Source organism: Monodelphis domestica, chromosome 3, assembly GCF_027887165.1.
Source record: "Monodelphis domestica isolate mMonDom1 chromosome 3, mMonDom1.pri, whole genome shotgun sequence".
Classification (NCBI taxonomy): domain Eukaryota; kingdom Metazoa; phylum Chordata; class Mammalia; order Didelphimorphia; family Didelphidae; genus Monodelphis; species Monodelphis domestica.
The window spans coordinates 63,786,951-63,807,295 of NC_077229.1; positions in this window are offsets into that span (position 1 = coordinate 63,786,951).

Genomic DNA, 20,345 nt, shown 5'->3' on the forward strand with positions numbered 1-20,345 from the left:
GGAAACTTCAGACCTAGGTATATAGGTTTTTGTCTACCTCCCTTCAGGTTTCCTGGGTAGGCCTGGGTTTGTGGGGGTTTTTTGTCTACTTCAATCCCTCTTCTTATCAAGAAGTCAAAAGGTGTGTAGTGGGAATGCATAACAAGCAATTTGACTGCCTGTAGTTGCTTATAATAATAGGAAGTCAGGCAGCTAACCACACAGGGTCCTATCAGAAAACCCAGTAGCAGGAGGATGGGACCAGCACAGACTGTCAGGAGAGTCATTAACCTTGGAGACCAGGAGAAAAGAGATGAATACCAGTTGGTAGATTGAGCACTTGTCCGTTTCCTTTTTTGAATCCTGCCTTGGAGCAGGGTGAGAAACTCCTGTATAACCCCAGAGTGGTTAGCATAGAAGCAGCAAGATTCCCCCAGTGCTACACAGAGACCACCCTACTTGAGGAAGATGAGGTCCAACCCTGTTCTGAAGAACCATCTCTGCCAATTCACTAAGATCAAAATCAATCTATTGAGAGAGAATCTGGAAATTCTGATTTCCCTGCACTAATGCTGCAGTACTAAAGGCAGCAGACCCTCTGATACCAAGTCCCACCAGGATAGGGATGAGAATGGGCACCCTACAAAGGGCAAGGCCCAGGAGGGGTCCCCCAGTCTGCAACCCCTCAAAATGTTCCCTCCCTTCCTCACCTGAGTAATAGCAAACCTGGGGAATAATATGGACCAGAATGCAAACCACTGAGTTTCCCACAGTATTCTGGGATTTCAAAGTTTCAGGGAACAAATAGGTGGTAATGCCAATAGTGCAGGCAAACCAGGGACTGAGGGGTGCCTTCCAATACCAAATATCTGAGGGGTCAGAGTAGTATGCAATGACACTACCTGAACAATAAGGAGTAAGAAATAAGTGGCTGAGATTTGATCCTGGGTCTAGAAAACAAGTGCCATTGCCCTGTAGATCCCCTAGGGTCAGGATTGGCTCATGTACCTACTTGCACTGGCTTTTAGCTTCATGGTCTGAGATCCAGGCTACATACAGAGGGTTGAGAGGGGAAGAGGAAATCACCATTCCACTGGTCCCAATGCCAATATAATAAGGGGCTAGGGGTTTAAACAGAGCCAACAATCAGTTGTCATCTGGGGACACAGCTATTCAAGAAGGTAAAGACTGTCATGAGCGTGTTGAGAAGGGAATGTTCTCCCTGGGGGCTTCTCCCTGCTGCTGTGGTCAGGTACCCAAGAGTGGGGACTGCAGGGTAGGCACCAGTTTGGGTCCTGCAAGGATGTTTCTGTTCAGGCCATTAGGTGAGGGCAGTACTTTCTTGACCATTCATACCATAAATTCTGTTCCCAGATCTATTCTATTGGAGTCCCCATATCTAGCCCACTGACCAGCCCATATCTGTGGGTTCCTAATAGTTAAAATAATTGGGTTATAGGATCTGAGGGTAGCCCCAGACTTCCCCTTTCTCTGCAGCATGACTTGGGGGGTATATCTGATGCCATGGGACAATGATTTCACATCCCCAGGCTGCACAGTGACATTCACCAGGCAAACTGCAGGAAGGTGGCCCTGATGATGAGCAAGTATATAAAGAAATTTCAGCCAGCATCAATTCCCCTATTTGTGTCTTGCACCCATAAGTACCTGCAGGATTCTTCCAACCTTCTTCCAGCATGTCACAAAGATCAAAAAGAAGTTCTCAAGCAGCTGGTTTGACATTGATCAGCTCCTTCCCATCCCCTGTTCTACTGACTGTCCATCACTGATGAACTACCTGGATGGACAGAACACTTTGTGAAATTTCCAGCAGTATGAGCCCAGATATAAACCCAACCAATTCTCCCTTCCTCATGGAGTGTCAGATTCAGCTAATCTTAATTTTTAGGGGATCAGAAGTTCTGGTAGCTGTCCACCTCTCTCAGTTCTGCACTGTCAGCAGTGATTTGACCTGAAGCATGTAGATCCAGGGCTTCTTCCCTGCCACCTTTACAGCCATCAAGGTGGTTAAAATTATGACATATGATCCAGTCCACCATGGTTCGAGAGTTCCAGTGGGAATTTTCTGGACCCAAACAAGGTTTCCTGGTACACCTGTAAAGGGGGGTCAAGTTTGGGTTAGAGGATGATGGGTGGTAACCCAGACAGTTTGATTGATGGCTTTCTTAAGTGTGTCCATGGTTTTTAAAGAGGAAAACACATATTGGTTATCATATTCAGCAAAACTCCTAACCCCAACTTAGGAAGGAGTGGGGGAGGTCTGCTAAACAGAATTTCAAATAGGGTAATGCCTTGTACATATTGGGGACACTGAGACCTCATGAGGGAAAAGGGGAGGAGACTTAGCCAGTTCTCATCAGAATTTAGTCAACTTAGTCAAGGTCCCTTTCAAAGTGCAGTTCATTCTCTCAAACTGTCCAGAATTTTGGGGTCAAAATGCACAATGTAATTTCCAATTTATGTTAAGGGCCTGTTAGATTTAAAATAATTTTGAGTGTTAAATAGTTGTAGATAAGAGAGTGGGAGCCATAAAATGTGATAATTAAAATGTTTGGGAGCAAGGGAAATATATAACAATTATGACCGCTGAAATATGTTTTCTACTGTGTCTTGGTTCTATATAAATATAAGATGGTTGCCAGGGAATATATTCCCAATTTATGAATATGCCCAAGCCAACTGGGTTTTATAGAGAAATTTAATTTATAATACACTGATTAATCAATAGAAAAAGAGAGAAAGTAAGAAAGGAATAAGAATGAAGGGCCTCAAGCCAATAAGGCCTAGACCTCAGTCCTAAGAGATAAATCAGTCAGTTGGTTTTATCACTCACCCAAGATCTTTCTAGGTAAGGCTTCTCATGCCAACCTCAGGCTCCACCTTCAAGAGAGCCTCCTTTCAAGAAATGTTTCCAGAGAATCCTCCTCCTGACTCCTCCTGAGTTCTCCTTCCACAGCCTCCTTCAAGACCTCTCCAGGAGCTCTCCCTCCAGGACCTCTCGCCTCTCAGACCTCCTTCAGAGCATAAATCCCCCTATCTTTAAGCAAAAAATCTAAGTTCCCTCCCCTCAGTTCTCACATCTACGAATCACTGTCGATGTCTCCCCTGTGCCAATGGTGGCTCTAGCTTAACCCAGGACAGCCCAAAGGTCTGGCCCCTTTGCACATGTCTGTTGAAGGTCATATTCTCAAATAATTAAATCTTGATCTTTGCTGCAGCCCTTCCTAAATCCTGTTACTCTGAGTAGGGTGGAGATTGTAGTTTCCAAGACCTGGTTCTGTCATTCCAAGTATCTCTATTGTATCAATTCTAATATCAATCATGACTCAAAGAACTTCCTGTTCTATGCTTAAGCATAGGTCAAAGCCCTTTCCATTGTTTAGCAAAAGGTTTCTGTCCTAAAGTAGTCTTAAGTAGGGAGGAGAAGGATCCTCCCATGCCAAGGAGTTTCATATTCCAATAGAATTCTTACTATCATTAGGAGATTTTTTCAAGTATGAAAATTCTCAATGGGAACATTTCCAACATTCATAAGTCTAAGAAATTTTAAGGTTTTGTAAACCTGAAAATTCCTTAGACTTATAAATGTTGGAAATTTCACCATTGGGAAATTTCATACTTGAAAAAATCTCCTTCTCCTCCTCCATTCTTAAGATTACTTTAGGATAGAAACCTTTTGCTGAACAATGGAAAGGACTTTGACCTATGCTTAAGCATAGAACAGGAATTTCTTTGAGTCATGATTGATTTTAGAATTGATACAATGGAGATACTTGGAACCAATCTCCACCCTACTCAGTCCTATCAGGATTGAGGAAGTGCTGCAGCATAGATCAAAATTTAATTATTCCAATCTCTACCCTACTCAGGTTAACAGGATTTAGGAAGGGCTGTAGCAAAGGATCAAAGATTTAAAATATGACCTTCAACAGACATGTGCAAAGCCAGAGAACTCTGGGTGGTCCTGGGTTAAGCTAGAGCCTCGATTAGCACAGGGAAATTTATGGACAGTGATTGGTAGATGTGAGAACTGAGGGGAGGGAACTTGGATGGTTTCCTTAAAGAGAGAGGGGTCTGAAGACTCAGGGGGGTTGAGGAGTTGGTCTGTGTGGTTGGAGTGTGCTCTGAGAAGCTTGCTCTGAAGGAAGCTGAAGGTGGGGGCCTTTGAGACTGTTTCTCCATTTTGGTCACGTGAGTAATAGGGACTGATCTCTTTTCTTTGACGCAGCTATTAAAGGGCTTGGGCCTTTTGGCCCAGCCTAAACAGAGGGGGTATTTAAGCCCTATTCCCTTCTCTCCCCTTTCTCTCTCTCTCTCTCTCTCTCTCTCTCTCTCTCTCTCTCTCTCTCTAATTCCTTTCTTCCTCCTGTTTGTAATTAAACTCCATAAAAGGTTGACTGCTGACTTGAGTTTTCATTTAGGAATTACATAGCTGAATTCCTTGGCGACCTTAAATTAATATATATCAGTCTTTTAAAGTGATTTCCTTGTCACATTGTGGCTGACCACACGGGAGTCTAAAGAGTTCTCTCAATAAACTTCTGAAATTCCTTGCCTTTGTTTCTATACCGTCTCACCACTTAGTCCCTTTTAACAAAAAACTTGGCTTAAAGACACAGCTGCTAGAACACGTGAGTATAAAAAACTTTTTCTCGCTTCTCTTTTCTCCTTAAGTTAAATTGGAATCAGCAGTTTTTCTTTTTCTTCCCTTTAATCTTAAGGGACAGCTGGGTAGCTCAGCGGATTGAGAGCCAGGCCTAGAGACAGAAGGTCCTGGGTTCAAATCAGACCTCGGATACTTCCCAGCTGTGTGACTCTGATAGACAGAAAACAGCTGTTTTAAATCTCAGCAACAGGACTCTAAAGTCCTGGCTGGAAGAGCTGTTTCTAAATATCCTTTCCCTTAAGGAACAACTTCCTGGATTAAAAAAAACCCTGTGGAAAGTTTGTTGCTTTGCCCTGCTCCCCACGTGTTTTGTGAAATTACAAAATATATATATAAAAATGAGTACTACATTCTTTGACAAGTATATGGCAGCTGAAGAATTAGGGGCATTGAGGAATGCAGGATACCTCCAAATTTTTATATTAATAGGTACTGTCATTTTTGTACTCCTCAATACTATATTTAGAGATGCTAAAATAAAAAATATTGAGGATAAAAAAGAAAAAATTGAGGAAAAAATGCAAGCCCAATTAGAAGATCTAAAATGTTTCTTACAGGATCAATGGGCAAACAACCACTCTACCAGAAACAGACCTGTTTCTGAACCTTTGAATGAGGAAATTTCCTTCCCTGAAATAGAGATGGAAAACACCTTCCCTATAGCCCAGTTAACAGACTGCTTCTCTCGTGCAGTGCAAATCTTGTCTGAATTAAATCCCCAAAACCCTTCCCCTGCAATCCCAGTTTCTCATGTTCCTTCTCCTACAGAAAACCAAATTCCAATGCAAGGGAGATCTTGTCCTCCTAGAGAAACCTGTCCTTGTCAAACTGACCCACAGGTACAAAATTCAACTAGAGGCCTGTTTCCTCTAAGAGAAGTACCTGAAATAGGACGGAATGGGGATGTGGTGACTTTAAGACATAGGATACCGTTTACTCCCCAAGAAATAAATTAATTTACACGAAATATCCCCACATATGAACAAGATCCTTTTCTAGTAACAAAAAAGATGGGAGACATATTTTTTCAGTATAATCCGTCTTACAAGGACGTTGAGAACATACTACAGGCTTTTTTAACTGAACGTGAAAAAAAATAAAATAATTGCTCATGTCAACAAAACCCGGGGGCGTATTGCAGCACATTGGCCATCTCAGGATCCTGAATGGGACTATAACAATCCTGAGGATTATCTACAACTATACCATTGTAGAGAGGCCATCCTCACGGCAATGAAGGAATGTGCAGACAGTACAGATAAGTGGATGGAACTGGAAAAAATTAAGCAAAAGGAAGAAGAAACACCCTCCAGATTTATGGATAGAATTATCGAGTTTGGGGACAGATACTTAGATTGGGACTTAACTAAAGAGAGTAGTTTAAGACAAGTTAGAAGAATCTTTGTAAACAACTCTTGCAAAGCAATTAAGAATTATTTTAGAACACAATGCCCAAGATGGTCAGATATGGACCTTGAAGAATTGCAAAAAACAGCTATATATGTTTTAAAGGGAAACAAGGAAAAGGAGGAAGAAAATAATGATGACATGGAGGAAATGAAGAAAAAAATGAGATATTTAATAGATAGGATGACTAAATTAGAAAGTGGGCATGATAATGAACCAATGACAATTGCCCCTCTCCAGAAATCCAATTATCAATCCATTACTTGCTACTTCTGTGAGAAGAAGGGCCACAAAATGATGGAATGTAGAACCTTTCTTAAGATGATTGGAAGGAATACACAGTTTAATAATAGCTTTAGAAATAATAACTATAGAAATGATGATAATGGTTATAGAAACCAGAATTCTAGAAATTATAATAATGACTATGGAAATAACTATAATGAATATAGAAATAAGAACTTTAGAAACCAGAATTATAGAAATAGGAATTGGGAAAATAATGACAATGTTCCAATTAAAGAAAATTATAATGATAATGAACAACAACAATATATGAGAAATGGAGCTCATCCAAAAAATACTCGAGGTACTAATGACCCTCAGAGAGGTGCCCTTCAGGGGGGTGCCCAAGGAATATCCCAAACACAATGATGGAGTCTGGGGGGGGGGGGGCTGGGGAACAGGAATCAGAGGATACAACCTTTGATTTCCCGGACCCTGATGTCCTACTACCCGTTGTCCCTATCCACTGCCCTCCCCATACTAATGAACCCCATGTTACCTTAAAGGTGGGTAACACCTATTATGATTGTCTATTAGACACCGGAGCTTCCTGGTCTGTATTAAAGAGAACACCTGATTTACAATGTTATTCTATTGGCTCAGAGAATGTAATGGGAGTATCAGGAATAACCCAAAGAGTTAAAAGACTTCCTCCTAGAATGGTGTCTGTAGGACCCCTAGAGGTACAACACTCCTTCCTTTTGATGCCTGACTCCCCTTTAAATTTGCTGGGGAGGGACCTTCTATGCAAATTCAGAGCCACAATAACCTGCTCCCCAGATGGCTCATTATCATTAGAAGTACCAGAGGAATCTTTAAATTTACTCCCTGTACTTCTCTCGGAAAACCAGGAGGCAAAAGACCCTTCCACTTTTGAAATGCCTAAAGATATACCGGAGTCTCTTTGGGCCACATCTTCTTCTGATGTAGGCTTACTAAAATCTGCTGTTCCTGTGCAGATAAAAACTAAATCTAGTCCACCTCCTTCTATCCCTCAGTATCCCCTCTCAAAGGAGGCAATTGAGGGTATTACACCAGTTATTAACTCATTAATAGAACAGGGAATAATAATCCCTTGCAAATCTGAATACAACACGCCCATCCTGCCAATTAAAAAACCAAAAAGAGGGCCCAATGGCAAGCACCTCTATAGATTCGTACAGGATCTAAGGGCAGTGAATAATCACGTTATAAAGAGACACTCCGTAGTTTCTAACATACATACTATTATTTCATCTATTCCCAGCACTGCTACATACTTTACAGTAGTAGACTTGTGTTCAGCTTTTTTTTCCATACCAATACATGAGAACTCCAGGCATATTTTTGCTTTCACCTGGAAGGGCTCACAATATACCTGGTGTCGGCTGCCACTGGGTTATGTCGAAAGTCCGAGCTTATTTGAGCAAATTTTGAGCCAAGACACAGACAATATAACATTTAAAAATAGCAAATTAATCAAATATGTAGATGATCTACTCTTGGCTTCAACAGATGCAAAAACATGTCAAGAAGATAGCAAAAACCTTCTTTTGGAATTGCACAAAAGAGGACATAAAATCTCTAAGGATAAAGTTCAATGGTGTCTCCAAAAAGTAGAATATTTGGGATTCATCTTGACTGCAGATGCTCGTTATATTTCTCCAAAACAAATTGAGAACATTCAAAAATTGAGTGCTCCTACCACTAAGAAACAGCTGAGAGCAATTTTAGGAGCAACAGGGTTTTGTAGACAATGGATTCCTTGCTATGGGGAAATTACTAAACCCCTTATAGCATTAACAAAGGATTCGGTTCATGAACCCCTCAAATTAGAGCCTGAACACTTGTCAGCTCTATCAGATCTAAAAAAGGCTATCATGTCTGCCCCTGCTCTAGGCATCCCAGATTACAACAAGCCATTTACTTTATATGTGCATGAGCGAAGAGGAGTAGCCTCTGGTGTGTTAACTCAGACTTTGGGACCTTCTCAGCACCCAATTGCTTATTATTCTGCCCAACTAGACCCAGTAGCAGCAGGAGCACCACCATGCCTTAGAGGAGTAGCTGCTACAGCCTTACTAGTAACAAAAACCATTGATTTAGTATTGGGATGTCCATTAACAATAATGTGCCCACATGAGATTGAAGCATTATTGATAAAACATAGAACACAGGCATTCTCGGATCAGAGAATTACAAGGTATGAAATAACCTTATTAAATAGTGAAAATATTACCTTGAAACGCTGTTCAACTCTTAACCCTGCCACCTTGCTTCCAGATTTACCTACTTCAGGAGAACCATTACATAACTGTGAAACATTAGTGTCCATGGCAGAAAAGCCTCGAGATAATCTCTTGGACACTCCCTTAGACAATGCAGATCTAATTTTATTTACCGATGGTTCCTCTTTTATGAGGGATGGCATACGTTACACTGGAGCTGCCGTAGTCTCAGAATTTGCCACTGAATGGTCAGCTTCACTACCTTCTAACATTAGCGCTCAAGGAGCAGAACTCATAGCTCTAAAACAAGCTTGTATAGTTGCCAAGGATAAAAAGGCAACAATTTATATGGATTCTAGATATGCTTTCGGCATTTGTCACTCAGTCGGGATGCTATGGCTCCAAAGAGGATTTTTAACCTCAGCTGGAAAATCTATAGCTAATGCAGAAATTATTAATGAAGTTCTTTCTGCTCTCAAACTGCCTAAAGCCCTAGCTGTAGTTCATTGCTCTGCCCATACAGGTGGCTCTGACCCTGTCTCTAGAGGAAATGACCGAGCAGATGCCGCTGCAAAACTAGCAGCCATAGAAGGACCTGGATTAATTTTAACATTAACAACCACTGATAATTTAAATTTATCACTTTCCTATAATGAAAAGGAAGTGGAAAAATGGAAACAAAAATTTAAAGCAAAACAAATTAATGGAGTATGGGTGTCATCTGAAGGAAAACCCCTGCTCCCTAGAAGTTTCTATAACCAAATTTGCCAATCTATTCATAAAAATGGTCATTTTGGCACCCAGGGCATCGTGGACTCTGTCAAGAGAGTATGGATAGCCCCTGGTATAACTACTATAGCCTCTAAAGTATGTTCAGCCTGCCCTATCTGCCAGGCATATAACCAACATGCATATCGTGGAAAAGCCTTTGGGTGACGTCCTCTGGCTTACACACCTTTTGAACATCTACAGATAGATTTCATAACAATGCCAAAGGCTGGACATTATAAATTTTGTCTAGTAATTGTAGATCAACTAACCAGATGGCCGGAAGCATTTCCTACGACCTGAGCCACAGCAGATTTTGTTGCAAAGATACTTTTAAAAGAAATTATTCCTCGTTTTGGCCTACCAGCACGTATTGACTCCGATAGAGGGAGTCATTTTACTGATTCTGTCTTAAATCAAATATATTCTTGCTTGGGGATAACTCCAAAATTCCATGTTCCATATCACCCCCAGAGCTCAGGCCAAGTGGAGAGGATGAATAAAGAACTTAAGACTATGATTGGCAAATTATGCACTGAGACCCATTTAAAATGGCTTGAAATTCTCCCTCTGGCCCTATTTTATCTTAGAAGCAGGCCTAGAGGAGATTTACATATTTCACCATTTGAGATGCTTTTTGGACATCCGCCTATACAGGCTAAGCCTTTCTCCCCGGCTTATACATTGCTATTAGGGGGAGATATTACTATTGCTTCCTATATACAGGAGTTACAGCACAAACTACGTGAACTTCATGAATCTGGAGCTGCAGTACAAGCCGGACCATTAGACTTTTCTCTGCATGACCTGAACCCAGGAGATAAAGTTTATATCAAGAATTTCAAGCGAACTGGAGCAACTCAACCTTTATGGGAAGGACCATTCCAAATATTATTAACTACTCCAACATCTATAAAGATTAGAGAAAGAGACTCTTGGATTCACTGCTCACATGTGAAGAAAGCATCTTCTGCTGAGACTGATTGACTGTATCCTATCATATGAATTGTGACTCTATCTTATCATATGAATTGGAGATAATAATCCATAGACAAATGGATGCTGTTTTTTTTTCAAGAATATATTGAATTACTGATTTTTTTCTTATTTTTTCTTATTTCTTTTCTTTTATTTTTTGATCAGAATATTTGATTTTTTCTCATTTTTTTGTACTGAAGGCACACATAATTAATATTAATATTATTTTTCCCTGCAGTAATACAAGTTAATATATATACTCTTGCTATAATATCAACATATGCCTAAAAGCTTTAAACTATGGGAACCTGCCATTTATTGATAAAATATTATAGGACTGTGATTAATGTTTGTGTCTGATTCCAGGAAAAGGGATAAAAACAAGGAGCACAGACTAAACCTGAATAGTGCCAATAGAGCACACAAGAAATATTAAAGTGAGACTCGAGGTTGCGACGCTTAACTTATGTTTAAGTCGTAGGACTTCCTTGTATCTACAATCTTTTCGAAGTACTCAAACAAGTACAAAGCTTGACTATCATGCTGGCTCCCTATATCCCTGAGGAAAAAATCAGACAAGGGAATGACATTTCCCCATCAAAATAGAATTCTAATTCTTTTCTTCTTCTATTATGGCAACTTCCTGTAGTCTTGGCTATAAATAGCTAAGTGAAATATTACTGCATTCTGTCCTACATACTTGTGGGATAGAAATTACTTTAAACTGGACCTATACAAGGTCTATTTTGAATTTTTCTTATGTTTTTGATTATTTTTCTATTCTTTTGATAATTGACACATACACCTCCATAACTGAACATTGCATTCTGAGCTAAACTTGATATTTTTTTTAAATATTTACTTCAGGGGGGATTGTATTTTAATTTAAAATCTAAGAATTTTTGAATTTTTTTTGTTTGAGATTGTATTTTTATAAAAATCCAAGAATTTTGTTTAAGATTTTACTTTTATAAAAAAAATTCAAAGATTTTGATTCTGTTTGAGAAAAGATCTTCAAGAAAGAAGCTTGAAATTCTTATATCCAGAGAATGAACTGTCGCAGAAAGATGCCGAAAACCTACACTTCATCAAGAAGATCAAGAATGAACTTTGGATGTGATTGATTGGACTGAACTTTTGATTGAACATTTATTGTAACTGTACACATTTATGCCAAAAGGGACTGCCCCTAATTTGGCTTTCTGTCAATGTGCCTAGCAAAACATTGGTTTTGCTTTCTTTTCTTTTCTATTTCCTCTCTCACTATTCTAATTTCTCTTAGAAAATTGAATATTGTGTATATCTTTAGTTAGAAGTGAATTTAGAACTACAAAATGATTATGTTAAATGATCAATGGGGAGACTAGTCTCCCAATGATCATCAGGGGGGATTGTAAACCTTAAAATTCCTTAGACTCATAAATGTTGGAAATTTCACCATTGGAAAATTTCATACTTGGAAAATTTCTTAGTGATAGTCTATTGGAATGTGAACCCCATTGGCATGGGAGGTTCCTCCTCCTCCCTTCTTAAGATTACTTTAGGATAGAAACCTTTTGCCGAACAATGGAAAGGACTTTGACCTATGCTTAAGCATAGAACAGGAATTTCTTTGAGTCATGATTGATTTTAGAATTGATACAATGGAGATACTTGGAATCAATCTCCACCCTACTCAGTCCTATCAGGATTGAGGAAGGGCTGCAGCATAGATCAAAATTTAATTATTCCAATCTCTACCCTACTCAGGGTAACAGGATTTAGGAAGGGCTGTAGCAAAGGATCAAAGATTTAAAATATGACCTTCAACAGACATGAGCAAAGCCAGAGAACTCTGGGCGGTCCTGGGTTAAGCTAGAACCTCCATTGGCACAGGGAAATTGATGGACAGTGATTGGTAGATGTGAGAACTGAGGGGAGGGAACTTGGATGGTTTCCTTAAAGAGAGAGGGGTCTGAAGACTCAGGGGGGTTGAGGAGTTGGTCTGTGTGGTTGGAGTGTGCTCTGAGAAGCTTGCTCTGAAGGAAGCTGAAGGTGGGGGCCTTTGAGACTGTTTCTCCATTTTGGTCACATGAGTAATAGGGACTGATCTCTTTTCTTTGCCGCAGCTATCAAAGGGCTTGGGCCTTTTGGCCCAGCCTAAACAGAGGGGGTATTTAAGCCCTATTCCCTTCTCTCCCCTTTCTCTCTCTCTCTCTCTCTCTATCTCTAATTCCTTTCTTCCTCCTGTTTGTAATTAAACTCCATAAAAGGTTGACTGCTGACTTGAGTTTTCATTTAGGAATTACATAGCTAAATTCCTTGGCAACCTTAAATTAATATATATCAGTCTTTTAAAGTGATTTCCTTGTCACAGTTTACAGAACCAATACACATTGTACTGATTCTAAGATGGAAGGTAAGGGTTAAAAAAAAAAGCATATCAGTAATGGGGAAGAAAATAACTATATTTTAGGCTGAAATAAGGAGAAAAAAACAGGAGAAGAAAATAATTTAATACATAGCCTCTACACAGAATGACATTATTCTATTAATCATTTGTATAATACGTATTGCAAAATGGTTTCAAAATCTAGAAGACCTAGAGTCAAGTCCTACCTTTGACACATCCTAACTTGTGGAAATCACAGGTTGAGTAAATCATTTAGCCTTTTAGAGCTCTAGGTCAAGGATGTCAAACTCAAATGTAAATGCCGGCCATTAAATCATACATGAAGCTCCTAGCAGGCTGCATGCTTAGTTTTTAAAAGGTGGCAGCTTTTAATAGGGGGCAGCTGGGTAGCTGAGTGGATTGAGAGCCAAACCTAGAGACGGGAGGTCCTAGGTTCAAATCTGGCCTCAGACACTTCCCAGCTGTGTGACCCTGAGTGAGTCACTTGACCCCCATTGCCTAGCCTTTACCACTCTTCTGCCTTGGAGCCAATGCACAGTATTGACTCCAAGACAGAAGTTAAAAAAAAAGGTAACTATATCTGTGTTTTATTATATTTTTAATTATCTTGTTAAATATTTCTCAATCATGCTTTAATCTGGTTTGAGCCATACTACCTGGGCAATTGGCCCACATGTTTGACACCTCTGTTCTAGAGAGTTCTTTAAATTGCTGGGGAGACTATAAGTTGGGGTGGGGTGAATAAGGGAGGGGCCCCAAATGCACTGGTGCAGACTCCTCTCTCACACAGGAGTTCTCTATGCCAGTAAAATCCCAGGTTCAATCCCTATTCCTATCCTTCCTATTGATTATAAGAGCTTTCATTCTGTTGAGAAGACAAATACACACTGCTATTTCGCAATAAAATAACTTTCCCTAGAATGAAAAAAATATAGAGACAATGCCATATTGTCCAGTGTTAATAAAATGGAGGTTCATAATTTATTTTTAATTAAGTGTTAATGAATATGCAATATTTAATTAATAAAAATTTCCCCAACAATCCCTTGCTTCTATGACTCAGGTAATTTATCTGATAAGCTCTGAAAACACATTTATGTATATGTATGTATGTATGTATGTATATAGACACACATATGTATACAATATTTATTATGTTATTCTCAGATTTCTGGATTTGTGAATTCATCTACTTACCAAAATTTATTGGTAACCAAAATCATTATTCATGATGATGTCATGATTATTTTCAGACACGTGCAGAGCAGTAAAAATTCTGAGGCGCCCAATTTGTGCAAATGCCCAGCTGAGGCAGAACTAGTCACTGTCTGACTTATTTCAGTTCTTATGCTATAAACAAATGTCCTCTTCCCTATCTATTTAGTGCCACTTTTGTATTTTTGTGGGGGGTGATTTTGCTATTTAAAATGGCTCCCAAGTGGAGTCCTGAAATGCTATCTAGTGTGCTAAGAACAGGAAGGCTGTGATATGGCTTATGGAAAAAATAGACATTTAATGAGCTTCATTCAGGCATGAGTGATAGTGGTGTTGGCCTTTAATTCAAAGTGAATGAATCAGCTATATGGTGCATCCAGAAAAAGTGTTTGCAGTTAATGTGATCCCTATGCTGCCTTTGTAGCATGTGCTGATATATTCTGTAACTGCTTCTGGTCTACTAACCTTGTAGTGAGAAGTTTTTTTGATCAACTGGTGTGCCATTCATTGTTAAAAAAGAACCATATACTCAAAACAAGGCCCGTCCCTATTTCTACTGGCTGTTTTCAAGAAGCAGGAATTAAGTCCTTGTGTAGGAAAGACACCTCAGATCTTTATATCCCCAACGAAGCCATTTGGATTTTGAGAACATGGCCCTGCTATTATTCTTGTTTCTTTCATGTGTATTCCTCCTTCCTTTTATTTAAAGAAAATTGGAGATGGCTATGAAATTGTGAGAAGAGTGAATCAAACTTTCTTCATCTATCAATCAGCAACTTTTAAATTCATCAATCAAAAACTTAAGCAAAACTACTTAACACTAAGTAAGAGAATGCTCAAGTCACTTGTTAAAGTGGGTGACAACTCCAGAGGCCACTGCCCTGCCCCTGAGCAGTGATAGACAAATTGAAAGACTGTGATTGGTTCCTGTAAAGTGGGAAAAGGACAGGAAATGATGTGGGAAAAGGAATATTAAAAGTCCTGAACTTCCAGTCCTTTGAGCTTCTCCTTCAGACTTCTTTGGGACTTCTCCTTCTGGGCTTCTCCTTTGAACTTCTCCTTTGTAGTCAATCTTTGGACTTGGTGTTGGTGAGCTGGACTGAAGGAGACTCTTTCCCTGGATCCTACGCAGCCTGCTAGGTGAATAGCTGGCCTTCCTTTCCTGGCTTCTAGAGAGATTGGTTCTAGATAGGCTTTCCTTTCCTGGAGGAGGCTGCATTGCTGGAACTCTTGCTGAAGACACCTCAGAGACTCCTGGCTTAAGAGACTACCATGAATCCACGTGGGGTCAAGGCATGTGGGGAAACCCCTGCAGGGCTGAGCCTCAGTTCACCAGAGAAGGGCTGGTAGACTTGTTAAAATCTGTCTCTTTAGCTACATTTTTCCACTTTCATTCTTTCTACCTCTTTGTAAATAAAAACTGATGAAAGTCATTTTGACTTACACTATAATAGTTTTACATCAGTGACCACAATATTACTTTAGAACTTTCATATTAGCATAAAAACCTAAATTTTATACTCTTACAATTATAAAGACAAGGAAAGAATTATGGGAAAATTTAAAAACAATCCCACTTTCTATAGTGTTTTACCTTTCACAAAGCACAACAGGTAGTTAGGGAATCCTAGTGTGATTATCCCCAAATACCCATCTCTGACATGTGCTACATTCTTCCTACCACCCCTTTCCCCCAATGGAAAGAAGGTTCCTTGATGAAAGGGGAGAGAAGGAGTTGGGGAGCAGAGTGTTTAAAGAGAGAAAGTAAAACAATGCCAGAGTAGGTCTGGGTGTCCTGGTTTCTAAGTGGTTCCCTTTGTAAGGGAAAGGGGTGGACTGTGAACAGCAGCTGGAGACAGATAGGGGCTGTGAGTGAAGAATATGAACATAGATTGCTTTGGGAAAGTTAAGTGGCTAAGAGAGCACACTAAAATAGATGTCTGGAAGTATCCTCAGAGGCCCTGGATGACCAAAGAAGATGTGCCAAGAAGTTACAAGGATACCTCCCTCAGCTATTATGAAACAAGAATTAGGCAGGGCCCATGTCAGAAAGTCAGGAAATAATGAGAGTCCATGAAATTCTTGCCCAACTCTCAGTGCCCCAACTTTTGACCTTGGCTTGCCTCTTCCACCTTCCTTTTAAATCCCTTCTGAAGTACCTATTTCTGAGACTGCCTCTGTTTAACCTCTTGACTGAGTTCTCCTCTAAGATGTCCACCCAAACTTACTTGAGGAATTCTTGGCACACTCTCCTATAAGATGTCAGAGGTCAGCCCCCTTAGCCCTACAATTCCCAGAATGAGGCCCTAACATACCACCCCTAGAAGGATCCTTGCACTGCCTCCCACTTTTCTAGGTTTTCTCTGCCCTCCAGAGCCTTGTCCCATTGGTCCATGCCTTGCTCCTCCATCATCTTCCCAGATCCTATAGTTCTGGAATCTTCAGGACCGTCCAGGGTCCCCTATGGGCCTCCATTCACTCTCATGTTACATTACATTCTCATTTCTACAGTTTATTCTGTCTATATATTGTTTGCACATAGTGATGGGCATCTCCCTGTCCCCCATTAAACTAGATCTCTTTGCAGGCAGGAACTATTTTTTACTTTCTTTAAATCCCTGGACTTTCTTTAAATCTTTGGACAGTGGCTGGCCCATAATAACAGCTTATCGCAGGACTGACTGACTTTCATCCCAAGTTGCTCCTCCTCTGTCTTTTTATCTCATGCCCAAGCTCTGCCCTAAAGTCCTCCTCTTTCTTCTGGGCCCAGATCTGGCAGTGAAGCAATTGCTTGGTGATTTATAGGCTTGCTGCTGGAATGGGAAATTATCTGCCTCAGCATCAGACCTTTGCACCACCTGAACCAGACAAGCCTAGTGAAGCCTCTGTTCCAACATCTATCTGTGTAAAGGTAAGTGGTCCCCCTCTTACATGCACCCCCCCTCTCCAACTTGGCAGGTGTTCCTTTGCCCAGACCCTTCTTATGCAGATTAGGGGAATGGACAGTTAGAGCCTGTAAAGGTCCCCTCAGTCAGCAATAATATTCCCACTAACCTAAGTGAGGAATTCGGGTAATATGACCCCAACTGAACTCATCTTTTCCCCCCAAACCATTCCATTTCCAAACTTCTCTATCACTGTTTAAGGTGCCACCAACTTCTCAGTCACTCAGGCTCAAGCACCATCCTTACCTCCCCATTCTCCCTCACAACTCATATTCAAGTACTCCTCAAATCTTGCCATTTCTACTTCTAGATTATGCCCCCCCTCTCCTTTAAAGCTGAAATGAGCCTGGTGTAGACACATCACCTCATGCCTAGACTATTTTATTGGCCTTCTTGTTGGGCTTTTTGTCTCAAGACTTTCTCCACTCGCCTTTATCCCCACTTCATTTGTCAAATTGATCTTCCTAAAGCCCAGATCTCATCATGTCACACATTTCTCTTTCACTCTATTCTATAAACTCCCCTGACTCCCTATCACTTTCAGGATCAAGTAGAAAATCTGCTTAGCTTCATCACCTTTCCCTACTCCACCTTTCCAGTCTTTTTTCTTTTTCTCTTCTTTCTTTAAAACATTTTCCCATGGTTCCATGATTCATGATTTCCTCCCCCTTCCCTCCCCCTCCCAGGTCTGACAAGCAATTCCACTGGGTTATACAAGTATCAGTGTTCAAAACCTGTTTCCATGTTATTTATATTTGCAAAAGAGAGATCTTTTACCAACAAAACTTAATCATATCCTGATCAAACAGTGTGGTCAATCATGTGTTTTTCTTCTGCATTTCTGTTCCCACAGTTCTTTCTCTGGATGTAGATAGCGTTCTTTCTCATAAGTTCCTCTTGATTATCCTGGGTCATTGCATTGCTGCTAGTAGAAAATCTATTACATTCGATTGTGCCACAGCGTATCCGTCTCTGTGTACAATATTCTCCTGCTTCTGCTCCTTTCACTCTGCATCAATTCTTGGAGGTCTTTCCAGTTCACAATAATATTCCATCACTAACATATCCCACAATTTATTCAGCCATTCCCCAATTGATGGACACCCCCCTCATTTTCCAATTTTTTGCCACCACAAAGAGCATGGCTAAAAATATTTTTGTACAAGTCTTTTTCCTTATTATCTCTTTGGGGTACAAACCCAGCAGTGGTATGATTGGGTCAAAGGGCAGACAGTCTTTTAAAGTCCTTTGGGCATAGTTCCAAATTGCCCTCCAGAATGGTTGGACAAATTCACAACTCTGCCAGCAGTGTATTAGTGTTCCAATTTCACCATAACCTCTCCAACATTTATTGCTTTTCTTTGCTGCCATATTGGCTATTCTGATGGGTATAAGGTGATACCTCAGATTGTTTCAATTTGTGTTTCTCTAATCAGGAGGGATGTAGAACCCTTTTTCATGTGCTTATTGATAGTTTTAATTTCATCCTGTGAAAACTGCGTATTCATGTCCCTTGACCATTTGTTGATTGGGGAATGGCATGATTTTTTTGTAAATTTGACCAAGTTCCTTATATATTTGGGAAATTGAACTTTTGTCAGAGAGTTTTGTTATAAAATTGTTCTCCCAGTTTGTTTCATTGGTTTCCAATTTTGGTTGCATTGGTTTTGTTTGAACAAAAACGTTTTTAACTTAATATAATCAGTCATTCATTTTACATTTTGCAATGTTCTCTATCTCTTCCTTGGTCTTAAATTCCTTCCTTTCCCACATATCTTACAGGTATACTATTCTATGTTCATCTGATTTATTTATTATTTCACTCTTTATTTTTAAGTCATATATCCATTTTAAATTTATCTTGGTATAGGGTATAAGATGTTAATCTAAACCTCATCTTTCCCCATACTATTTTCTAATTTTCCCAGCAGTTTTTGTCAAATAGTGAGTTATTGTCTGAAAAGCTAGGATCTTTGGGTTTATCCAACACTAGCTTGCTGAGGTCATTTATCCCTAGTCTATTCCATTGATCCACCCAGTCTCTTAGCCAGTACCATATTGTTTTGATGACCACAGCTTGAGAGTACAGTTTAAGATCTGGTACTGCTAGGCCCCCATCCTTCACATATTTTTTTTCATTATTTACCTTGATATTCTTGATCTCTTGTTCTTCCACGTGAAGTTTGTTATAATTTTTTCTAATTCTAAAACAAAAAGGTTTTTGGTCGTTTGATAGGTATGGCACTGAATAAGTAGATTAATTTGGGTAGAATTGTCATTTCTATTATGTTTGCTCATCCTACCTATGAGTAATTAATGTTTTTCCAATTATTTAAATCTTATTTTAATTATGTGAAAAGTGTTTTATAGGTCTGTTCATATAATTCCAGTGTTTGTCTTAGCAGATAGATTCCTAAATATTTTATATTGTCTAGGGTGAATAATTAAATATAGTTGATTGTCATAAACTGTTGTGATTAAAATAATGGAAGACATAAATTGTGGCAGATAATAGAGTGGATTGCTTAAATTGGGACCCCAGAAAATAGGTTTTCACTACAGTGTCTTGTTTTAAATCAAATATAAGGTGGTCGCCAGGGAAATATTCCCAATTATTAAAATATACCCAAGTCAACTGGGTTTTATAGAGATTTTAATTCATACAATGAGGACTTAAAGAGAGAAAGAGAGAAAAAAGGAAATAATGAGAAAAGGGCTATACCAGCCTAGGACGGCATGAGCCATCCTAGGAGGAGAAGGATCAGTCAGTCTTTTATCACTCACCACAAGATCTGTCCAAGCAAGGATTCAGAGGGACAGAGTCTCCTCAGAGGGAGTTCCAGCCAGAGTCAGCCTCCCTCAGACTGTCTTCAAGAGACTCTCTCAAGAGACTGTTTCTTGCTCTCAGATTTTCATCTCCCTATAAAGGGAATTTTCTCCTATGTCACCTTCCCTAAGTTCTCCCATCTACCAATCACAGTAGACGTTTTTCAAAGGACAGACCATTCTTAGTTCAGACCTAAGAAGACTAATCTTTTGATTAAAGTCACACCTGAAAAACCTCTTTGCCTTTTGCAAGTTCACAAGTTGCCTGACTTTTATAGGTACTTAGCACCCTTTTGTATTAGTCCTAAAAAGAGGCACAGCTTAAGAACTTTTTGTCTTACTATAAGTATGGGTTTAAGTACTTTTCATTGTTCAGCAAAGAGTTTACAACTTTATCTTCCCCAAAGGCATGCCTAAGTATGCTGAAGTAGAGTTCTCACATTCCTGATCAAGTACCTTCACTGCCCAAATGGGGAATGCTCTTAACCAAATCTTATGAAGTAGGGTCTGAGAATTTTTAAGGTTCACAAGATAAAGTTTCTCATTCTAACTCCTGCTGCTGAATTTTGTTGGAAATATATACAAATGCTCATGATTTATGTGGGCTTATCTTGTACCCAGCGACTTTGCTAAAGTTGTTCGTTATTTCAACTAGC